Source organism: Gallinula chloropus, assembly GCF_964237585.1.
Source record: "Gallinula chloropus genome assembly, chromosome: 1".
In the NCBI taxonomy this organism is placed as follows: Eukaryota; Metazoa; Chordata; class Aves; order Gruiformes; family Rallidae; genus Gallinula; species Gallinula chloropus.
This window is the reverse complement of record NC_140085.1, coordinates 197,277,420-197,289,239: the sequence shown is the minus strand read 5'-3', so window position 1 is coordinate 197,289,239 and position 11,820 is coordinate 197,277,420.

Below are 11,820 nucleotides of genomic sequence, written 5' to 3'. Positions count from 1 at the left end.
CGAAGACAACCATATAGCAGAAATACATCACCTCAGAGCTGGGGGAAATCTGGGTAGTGTTTACAAAACTGCTGCACGTTCACAGCTGCCACCACTGCTAATCTCAGCACACACCTCCCAGCTGGGGTTTCTTTCTTCCCTTTACAACTGTATCGCATGGAGGTTTAACCTTTCCTTTCTCAAATGCACAAAGCTGCTAGCACTCAATGTCACATCAAAAACCCTGGCAGTATGGACCTTACAATGTCCTCTCCACCCCAAGACCTCAGGCCAGCCAAAATGCAAAGCAGCAAACACAAGATAATCCCAGCAGTCTGACACAACACGCCAGAAAACAGCAGCATTTGTGCTGACAATACATACCTCTGCTCTCTTCTGGTGATTAGAGGCCACTGTATTTCATCTGAACCTCGGCTTGCCCAGACCAGACCCAAAAACATCCCTACCGTGAGCTGTGCTTCAGGAGCCAGCTGGACTCCTTGCTGCCCAGAAAGGGGAGAGAGCAATGCCAGCAGCCCAGATGTATGTCAGGAGGTGTGCTGCCTCCATTCCCAATTTCAGAGAAAGCCCACAGGTCTGTGTAACTTGTGAGACCTCTCACAGTCTCTGCATCTAGCCGGCCCCTGTACTGTGGGTAATGGGGTAAAGAGAAGACTACAGCTCTAAATCAGGCAATCATCATATGCCCCATGCATTTGTTGGGGGCTAAGTAGTACAGTTCTGTTGCCTCCTTACAACACTGCAGAAAGATGCCAGGTCAGGCTTCCTCTGTGGTGTCATTGTGAAAACAAAGTCAAGGTGCATGGTACAAGGATGACAGACAATGGGACACATTCAGACTGGATAGTAGGAATTTTTTCTCCAAGAAGACAGTCAAGCAGTGGGACAGGGCACAGAGTTTCTACACTCTCTGTCCTTGCAGGTTTTCCAGATCCAACTGGGTAAAGCCCCCAGCAACCCGACCTTGCTCAGAGCTAATCCTGCTTTGGCTGGGTCATTGAGGCAGAGATGCCCAAAGTCCTTCCCAAACTGAAACTGCCCATGATCTTACACATTCCTTTTCCAGGGGGATGGAAGAGAAGTCCCCAGTAGCTGTTCATTAAAGCCTGTGATTTCTCTGCTCCACGCAGTTGCTCAGAAAGATGAGCTTCCCTGTGCAGGGACTTGGTCTACTGCTCCTGCAGGAACCCACTGTCAGAGACTTTCCTCTCTACATGAAGAATGCTGTGGAGCAAAGAATAAGTCTCTGTTGTAGTTTTGCGTGGCTGGGTTCTGGTGGAGAAGATGGGGCTGCAGGGGAGGCTTCTATAAGAAGCAAGAAGCTTTCTGTAGACCTGAGAGAATAGCCACCAGCCAGCTCAAGGCCAGTGCCCTTGTTATCAAGGCTGAGCCCATCAGCGACAGTGCCCAGTGATAGTGCCTCTGGGAAACACATTTAAGAAGAGAGAAACTGCTAGCAGCCACTTTTTTCCACCAGAAAAGTGAGTGAGAAGGTGTAAGAAACTGTGCAGACACCAAGGTCAGTGAGGACCAGTCGGGGGGGGTGGGGGGGGTGTATGAGGTGCTTCAGGTGCTGGAGATAGAGATTACCCTGCAGCCTGTGGAGAAACCCATGGTGAAGCAGGCGGTCTCCCTGCAGCCCATGGATAATGACGGGTAGCAGAGATCCCATCTACAGCCTATGGAGGGCCCCATGCCGGAGCGGATGGAGACACCTGATGGATGCTGTGACCCCGTGGGAAGCCTATGTTGGAGCAAGCTCATGGCAGTGAATCCTGCAGCCCATGGAGAAACTGACCCACACTGGAGCAGGTTTGCTAGGGGGGTGGGGCTCGTGGCTCCATGGGGGACCAGGCTGTAGCAGTCTGGGCCTGAGAGACATTCTATGATTTGTGACTGCACCCCATAGCAGTGACCCACACTGGGGCAGCTGGGGAAGAGCTGAAGCCCCACGGGAAAGGACTCATGTTGGAAAACTTCATGGAGACCTGTGTCCCCATGCTGGAGCAGGGGAAGGGGGTGAGGAATGCCCCCCGGCTAAGAAGGAAAACAACTCATGAAGGAACTGACCGAAACCCCCATTCCCCCAGTCCCTGCCCCTCTCTGTGCCACAATGGGGGGAAGAAGGGAGTGAAATCCTGACTAAAGGGCAGTCTACTAAGAAGGGAGGGGTTAGGGGAGGTGCTTTAAGATCTGACCACACATCTCATAACCTGACTCTGGTGTCACTGGCTGTGCAGGGCAATGTCATAAATTAGTTTTCTTTATTCTGTGTTGAGTCTGTTCTGCCCGTGACACTGATTGCAGAATGATCTTTCCTTGTCCTTATCTCAACTCCTGAGTGACTCAATATTCATTTTCTCCCCTGTCCAGCTGAAAATGGGAGTGATAGAGCAGCTTTGGTGGGTGTCTGGCCTCCAGCCAGGGTCAAACCACCAGTGTCTCATAAAAGTTTGTCATACACGTTTGGGAAGGAAGGGGGAACAAGAAAAAGCCAGTGTAGTCCAAGTCTCCAAGGCAGTGACTTCAGCAGAAGTCAGCAGAAGTCTCCTTCAAAGGAAAGAGAGGAATACAACCTCTCCTTGCTTTCCATGTTTCTCTAGAAAGAGACTTGCTTTTTCCTCAGAGACCAGTTGGGTGCCACAACTCCAAAAACCAGGGATGCATCCTTACGCATAGGAGAGTGCAAGTTTTGTTCTGAGGTGATGAATATACATAATGCCAGCGTGGTATTTCCTTGAATAGGTGTTGATACTGCCTTGAGAAGGTGCTATGGAGTATTTAGCAGGTCAGGAGAGACAAGAGGTTTTCTCTTTCAATTTGAGTGTTAGCTTTGTTCCAAGTTATTCCAAATAAGGTCAGAATCTGCCCTTCCAACAGACATTCAGCACCACAAAAGGAAGTTGTTTTTTTGTGTTCTGAGCAGCCTTTCTCACAATATCATGGACTGCCTGGGGAGAACAAAGATTATTCCTTACTACTTCAGTGACCAGGAAACCAGAGAGGGATTTTGATGTACCCAGTGCAAAATCAGAAAAGATGTCTACATCATTTAAGAAAGGCTTGATTTCATCAGCACTCAAAACAAAAATCCCCATGCTTCCTAAATTAGTGTCAGTGTTCAGAAAGGGACAGTTCCCACCACTGTAGTCCTGTGTGCCAAAAATCTATTGTGGTCTTGGAATTACCAATTCCAATTGTAATTTTGGGTAACTATGAATTGAGTTATATTTGATGCAAGCCTGGAAGAGGTACTTTCCGGTACGTTTCCTAGATTTCTGTGACAGTAATTACTCTGGGATAGCATGAATGCATTCTGCATTTCTAACATCTCATCCAAAGTGTTCATGTAATGTGAGGCAGGGTGAGAAGATGAATTTATACTGCAAAGATGGACTTACACTGTCTTTTAAACAGATAGGTTGGTCCTGTTTGCAGCTTTGTGCATCTGGTTATATGTTAGACACAACGAAAATGTACTTGGCTGTGGCTCAGGGCTTCAGGCCCATGTCTTCTTATCTCAACATCACATCATAGTTTAAGAAACTATGGCTAGTGTAAATAAATACTCTCCCTACGAGAACATAAATGCACGTTTCTCCAGAGGACACTGTGAGGTTTCTGCTATGTGATGCTGTGCAAAGTCTCTATTGAACATGGAACTTTATCAGCATAATCAGGTCTGCAGTGCTAAAAGCTGGAGAAAATGAAGTTTCAGTCTTACAGAAGTCTTCTTTTCCTGCTTTGGCATTTGTAAACTTGCATGAGGTTATCCAATAAACCAAATTCATTAAATAATGCCTTGTTTAAAGTACAACAGTACTTAGGAGTTGTAGGACTCTACTGGGGTACTTGCTGTACAAAAGAAATTAGAGAGACAACTCCTAACCATTGTTCTCTGTTCCCCTGTGATTGTCCACGCGTTAAACAAGACAATAACTAGAGACAATAAATGGGGAGTACAAAGAAAGACATAGTGAGAAGCTATCCCGCAGCTCCTTACCCAAAGTGAGGTGAAGCAAAGCAATCCTAAGGTCAATGCAAGCAAGCCCTGCAGCTCTGTAATAGGTCTGGTATTGCTTCCAATAACATAAAAATTGCTTGCAGGAGGGAACAAGAATCAAAGCAGAAACGGAAAGGGGAAAACCCAGAATGGCAAGATGGAAAAAAAAAAAAGAAGCCAGAACCCAAAAACAAGCAAAGCAAAAGGAAAAAACACCTCCAGAAAACAAAACACACTGGATAGAAAAGGGAGGAAAAAGTAGACATGGTAGTTTTATAATTTTGAAGGCTCGGACAATATTGTGACATTTCATTCCAACTACTGGTGGAAAGTTGCATGTAAGCACCTTAATTTTTGCCTCTAATGCAAAAAAAAATTGAAGATTTAGTTACAAGAGGATGGCACATCGATTTTGTGGTGATTAAGATGTATCTGCTGCACTACAGATAATGAGGGTTCATGGCATGTCCCCGTGCTTTTGACATGGTACCACTTCCACTGGTGTGGACTGGCTTACACCTGACATGAGTTGGAGAAAAGGCTCAAATTTAGAGCCCTGGAGCCTCTTCATCTCCAGCACTGCTCCCTACACCCCTGACTAATTAACACTCTTAATTTATTCAGGGTTTTTGTGCTTGTGCACTGTATTTTGTGTTTATGACAACATCAGTCAAAGCAAAACACCTTTGCTTCCCATTAGTTATCTCATGCTATACAATGCAGGTGTCCCAATTCAGGGTATCACAAGACAACTTACTCTTGTATTTTTGCATTTCAAAGAAGACAAAGTATCCCTACCATGTGGATGACATAAAAAAAAAGGTCTTATGTATTTGTGTGATGATGTTCCATAGACTGCTGTAGCACAATCTCAGAACAGTGGCATGTTTTAAGGCATGTCAAAAACAGGTGCGAATTCCCTTTAAGCATTTCGGACATTTTTGTTAACAACATCGTAGAAAATTACACTTGAAAATTATGGGAACATTTTCTTTTTCACTGAGAAAAAATAATGAACATGAACTGAATGGTTTGCTGCAAGTTTCTCAAATATATTCATACCTAAAAGTCTCATGTTTAAAGATGAGATAGACTCAAGACAACTCAGTGGCTTTATAGATTAAAAACAGAAGCAGCTTCTGACACTCAGCTTATTCTATTAAAGCCAACACTAACTCAATTAAGATTTTCTCTGAAGAGAAACTTTGGCCTCTTTGTTCTCTTTAAAGAAAGAAAATGATTGGCTATTGAACAACAGAAATAAACAGCCTAGTGTTATTTGCTTAGTTTAGCATTATTCAGAAAGCAGGCAATTTTAAACCTGGTGGCATAAACCTGGTGGAGTCTTTAGGTTCCCACTGTGGGAAACAGTGGAAACTGAAAGAACAAGAAGAAAAAGACTCATTCAAAGGGCAGTTCAAACTAGGAGTCTAAATTAGGCTCCTTAAGAGTGTCCTTAATGTGTTTTATATACATCTAGTTATTCTTGCAGAAGGTAGGACTGGAGATGTGCGTCTGGGTCACTGAGCTCAGTCTGGGCTGTGGGGCACCCTGTAATTCTTCTTTCTGCTGCAGCCTAAGGACACTCACAGCTTCCCCCCTCCTTGGGATAATCCAGCTGCTTCCTTCTGATTTCCAAACTGAATTTTGACCTGGTCAGTATGTGTCCATCTGCTGCTCTGCCAGCAGCCATTTGGCTTCAGGTTACACACGTCCTTCTCTGGTGTCACCTCCCCCAGTGCATTAATAGCCAGCAATGGTGTGTCCTGCATTTCATAATTGCCTAGATGCAAGGAGAGAACAGCAGAGCTGATAATAAACATCTTTATCTCCTTCAAATGCAAACAACAGAACTGCACTTGCAAAACCTGTGATTTGGACTGAAGTCTGATTGCATCTGTGCCTCAAAAGAGTTGAGAAACAGCCTCAGATAAAAAGCTTTTTCATTTCATACATAAAGCAAGGTGAAAGAGTCCAAGAAAGGCTCCATTTTTTGTGGCCCTGGTGTTGAAGGAGTAAAAATCAATTAGAGACTGAAGTTGGTGACAAACACGAAGGCAATTACAGAAAGTTTTCTGGGAGAAGACATTAATTTTTTTTCCTGCCAACCTTCGGGTTTGATGGAAAAATGGAACGTTTTGGCTTGGCAGCATTTCAGAAAAAGTGCTGCAAACTGACAAGCTCTTGACACTTTAAAATACATCAGTTGTACAATCCACAAGGCGGCTTGGAGGAACAAGCAGTGAAATAAAAGCCACCAAAAAAAAAGGAAAGGAAAAAAAAAAAAGAAAAAAGCATCCGGTGTTTGTTTTCAAAGCTCAGAGTGGAAAAGCAACAATGAGTATTTGGCATATGCTCGTGGTTCTTCAGTACACACAGAGTTTAACTGGTATTTGGCTTTGAGGTCACTTCTGCATACATGTATTCATACTACACAGCCCTGTTTAAAAACCAGGGAGGACTTCAGCTGAGCTCCTGGTACTAGTAATAGAAAGAATGTCCACTAAGCACTCATAATTCCAAGTACCCTTTGGGTTTTTTCCCATTCTTTCTCAAACAGGAGTGTACCTCCTATAGTTTTGGAAGGTCTCTCCTGCTCTGCAGGCAGCAGTACTAAGCCATACACAGAAAAATATTGGCATTTGAGTGGAAGCTTACCTTGTCTGGTCTCAGTTTTGCAGTTTATAAAGCACAGGAACAACTTTACAGGTGCCTTCAGTTCACCAGCTCCTACCAGGCAGCAGTGCTCTGGGGAGCTGCCAAGTAAATGTGATGTACAGACTACAGAAACCCTTGCTGCACTGAATGGGGCTGTCACCAGTTTCTGAGGGAGCTCACCCAGGCAGGGCAAGCACCATTAACAGCCTGCTGGATGATTTAAGCTCCCAGAAATCATGTGGGTGCATGCACAGAGGATCTGTGCACTATGAGCAAATTTTGTATCACTGTAATCAAGGCAGCACTCAGCTCCATGGCACAATAATGATGTAGTTTTCCAACAGGCAGCAGAGCATTCCTCTGGAGTTGGGACATAAACCCCACCTCAGGACCGCACTGATGATCTTTTTGTCTGGAAGATCCTTTGCGCAAAGCAGTGCTATTAACAAACTGCTGATTTGCACCTCAGAATAAGAAAATGTGCCAGAAGCCAGGGAGAAGTGGGTCAAATCATTAATTAATTAGTCCTATCATGGAGTGTAGGACCGTAGCAAAAGAGATGCTGCCATTCCCCTACTCCAGCTCCTGCCTGCTTTTCTCCTGCCTTCCATCAGACCTAGGAACCATCTAGACACAAATTGAGTGGTTCAGTGAGTAGATGCAATTGAAAAACTTTCTTTTTTTAGGAGGGCATGTTGTGTTATTGTTGCAGTTTTGCGTGGCTGGGTTCTGGTGGAGGGGTGGCTTCTCCAAGAAACAGCCAGAAGCTCCCTGCAGGCCTGGCACAGCAAACACCAGCCGGCTCAAGGCCAGACTCGTTGCTGACCAAGGCTGAGCCCATCAGTGATGGTCACAGCACCTCTGGCAATCACATTTAGGAGGAAAAAAAGCTGCCAATTTGTGCCCCCAGAAAAGGGAGTGAGATGACGTAAGAAACTTCTCAGGCACCAAGGCCAGTGAAGGGGGGAAGGAGGCACCCCCGGTGCCAGAGAGAAAGATGCCCCTGCAGCCCCTGGAGAAACCCATGGTGGAGCGTGTGTCCCCCCGCAGCCCATGGAAAAGGCCGAGACCCCACCTGCAGCCTGAGGAGAGGCCCCACGCTGGAGCAGGGAGAGACATACAGAAGATGCTGTGACCTGCATTGGGGCAAGTCTCTGCCATTGCTTGCAGCCCCTGGAGAGAGACACAGATACAGAGATGAGAGGTCAAACCAACCGGGGTCAAACCACCCCAGTTGTTTTGTTTTTTTTCTGTCTGGTCATCTTTCTCACCTGTGACTGCTCAATTACTGGCTTTCATGCCACAAAAGCACCTGCTGAGCCCAGTAGAAGAGGGAGGAAGGAAAAGGCAGGGCAGGACTGTTCTTTGCATTGGCAACTTGCAATTACAGCAGCTAAAGTAGAACATCAAACTGCAAACAAACACCAGGAAAGGAAAATGAGTTATTAATGTAACTGATTACTTGAAAGTTGACTGGAAAGCCCAGACATAATGGATTTTCTTCGAAGTTTTGAACTGCTTTTTATTTCGATGTGATGCATGCGTTGCTATCAGGATCTCTACTTTCATGGCCATCCAATTTCCCACCTGTAACATCATGCATTTCCCATGCATTGTAACATCAACTTCCAGGACAATAGATTAATTTAACTTCTCTGTCTTTTTCCCCACTTTCCTAACAGTGAAAATACTAGTGTTTACCTATGGGCATGTGTAAATAATTAATAACTTCCGGTTTGTAAAGCCTTTAATCTTCAAAGCTTAAAATGCTCGTATGTACCAAGCACAGACAGAAAAGCTTTTGTAAATGAGATGTGATATTTCTGAAAAGTGACATTTCTCTTCAGTGAAGGCAAGTCTGAGGTCACTTAATTTTACCTTCTTCACCTTCTTTAATTGAGTAATGGGGCTGGAGGGGTCTCCAAGAGGTCACCGTCCACTCAGTACCAGCTTACATCTTGCAATAGAGACTGGATGTGCCCTGGGGAGATGTTTCTAGACTCTCAGCAGGTCATCCATATCTTTCTGGGAGTGGCTACACCAAAATGAACCAAAATGTCCAACTGACACCTCCCTGACGCTGTATTATTCTGCAGATTTAAATATTTGAAGTCAAGTTTCTCTATATTAAAATGTACTGATTTTTGAAGTTTTGAAGATAATGGGATTTTCATGTTGCTTTTAATTACAGCAATATTTCTTGTTATTCTGCCCTAATTGGATCATTAACATTGTTATTTTAACAGCCATTACAATAACCCAAGTAATAGTTTCCACGAAGCTTCCTTTCCTAACTTTCTAAACAGGAGTCCATTTCAACACCGTTTAAATTAAAAGTTGTGTTTCCAGGAGCAAAGGATTTATCTTTGTACTCATATGAACACAGGCTATGCAGTCAAGTATTCTGTGTATCATCTTTCATATACGTTGGCAGAAAGAATAAGTCATCAGTGGACAAAAGCCAGGCAAACTAACTGAAAGGTGATATTTATATTTGACTTATGGGATCAGATTCCACTATGATTTCCATCCTTGCAGTGTGCTGTAGGAAAAAACAGCCTCCACCAATGTCCTTCTACAATTTGGGTGCTTCAGCAATAATTGCAGTGAACCGGGTTTCTTTCCCTCACCTTCAGCTGTGCCCAGCCCTGTGCTTCAGCAAGATGGTTTCCCAGGTGGATCAACACACTGTTTGGGAGATGTGCTAAAGCCCGACTGTGAATCCATCTGAGTTAAAGACACCCTCCTTGTTCCCGCAGCTCTTTGAGTTGTTCCATAGAGCAAGTGTCTTCCCTAAAAAACCCCCTTGTTTATAGGTGCAACAAATAAATACATACTATTTACCCCTAAAAAATACTGGAGGCAAGGCTCTGCAGTTTCACTGCAAAGTAAACAGGAGGAATTCAATCATGCATGAAAGTATAATAGTGCTAAACTGGCTTAAGTACCATGCATTAAAAAAAAAAAGGATCAAATTTTATAGTGAGATAATGATCATGCATGAATTAATGCTCTGAAAAATAAGCCTTTGAGTACAGCTCTTCATTTTTTAAAGGCATGTAATGAGGACATTGCTCTTGCAGACAGCCATCTGCAGAACAGCGACAACTGTCTCGGAAAGGAGTTCATTTCAGAGCCTACACAGGACCATAAAAATGCTCCTATTCTTGCACCCTTCCAAAACAGGCAAAGGGAAAGGTAGTCTTCAGGCATGCTTAGGTTCTGTATTTGAAAAAATTGGTTCTATAATACAGCTTCATCATCAATATGGTGATGATACACTGATAAAAGTGCAGCAGGATTTGTAAAGAGATGTCATCTTTTTATTAGATACATCTGATGTAAGTGGATAGCTTTCATTCAGTTTTGCCTAAAATTAGCTTTTCATGAAGCACTCCAGGCATGTGATATTTGCGTTGTCTTCTTTAAAGTTGTGGATGGCTTAGTACCACTCATGTCTTGGCCAACTCCCAGACTGGGGAACTGACCTGAAGGAACAATGACCACCTCTGGGGTTTCTGCTCCCAAGAAAAATTTCAGTCAGAACATTTCCTCACATCCCTTCACCATAAGGTCACACATCATTTCTACTTGCACAAGCAGTGAAAGGTCGAAGTAGCCAGGATCTGGACAGGCTAGAAATAAAGGCTTTATTTGGCATTCTTTGACAAAATTCCGATTATAGCATTCAACAGCAAATGTTCACATCTGTTGTCACTGAAGGAAAACCTCCCCTTCTACCCACGTGATTGCTGCTGGGTGTGCAGATCCCTGAGCTACCTCTGGTGAGTGCTGGATCCTCTCTACTGAGCTGGTTCAACTCACTAACCCAGCAGAAAGCTATTCATTCTCAGCAGGATTTTGACTGTTTGTTTTTAAGGGGGTTGATTTCAATTACCTTACTATAGCTATCAGGAGTTACTAGCCCAACCACTCCCATTGGAGACAGTAAGTCACACATTGACTTGGCTCCCCCTTGGCCTTCTGTCTTTGGAGCTTTGTGAAACACTGATAAAATGCAGTTGAGGGATATCTTCTATTTGATAACATTTCTGCTTCAAGACAGCAGGTAACAGCTCACCTGAGTGTAACGATAAAGGACAAGTCTGCCACCAAACACAGATGATGTCCCATGTGTCTCACACACGTAGTGGCACTAATTTAAGGATGTGTTTCACCAACAAACCCAGGTATGTCAGTGCTTGTGAAGTTTTCTTCCGTGGAAGCAACTGACACACTATTGGAAACAAGACACAGAGTTTTTACCTTGCTCAAACATGCAAAATAAGCTACAGTTCAAGAGCAGAATTGGAGTGAACTCAACAGGCCAGACTGAATTTAAACCACCTCTGCCTGGTCTCAGCGATGATTTTGCAATGTAAAATACACCTCTTTTTTTGTGATAATCTATTGTGAATCCAAGCCATTTAAAGAGATGCCCATGCTTTTTTTGTGCAATGACAGCCTACAGAAGTGGCAAATTGAAGTTGATAACTGAGGTTCAAAGTGCTGTACAAACATAAAGAGGCAGGATTGCCCAGCCAACCTCATGGTGAAGATACCATGGATCTATTCTGCTCCTACACATAAAATGTGAACAACTGTAATGCAGACATTTTCTTAAGGTCACCTGGAATGTTTGGGATGCATTTGAGAAATGTGGAGCCAGAAAAAAATAAATCTCATTGGTAAAGAAACGAGAGAGGATGATGTGTAGCTACATCTCATTAGACAACCTTGATCAGGAATTGCAAGGCCCATGCAGCCATATGGCAAATCCAGCAAAATAAAGCTGCCTTTGGAGAAAAAAACAAAATAAAACAAAACAAATCTAGAGGTCTTTTTTTTTTTTTAATGCCCATACAAACACTATTGGACAATGCAGTCTTAGTGAAATGAAGTAGCATTTATTTCTTTGTCTCCAATGTGGAGGAAATTCTACTTTTCCTACCAAGTCAGGACTTCAGGATTACTAAAAGGCTGTCCTGAAACAAGTGCAGTATGTTTTTATCTCTGTCAGCCAGAGTCAGAGCATCTATTAGATGGCTGTTCTAAGAATCAAGCAACAAAATGACAATTTCATCCTTCCAGAAAAGGTTGGGAAGATGGTGTAAAAGCAAAGTGATGGTCGTAATATAATGTATTACCTAAAGCAGTTA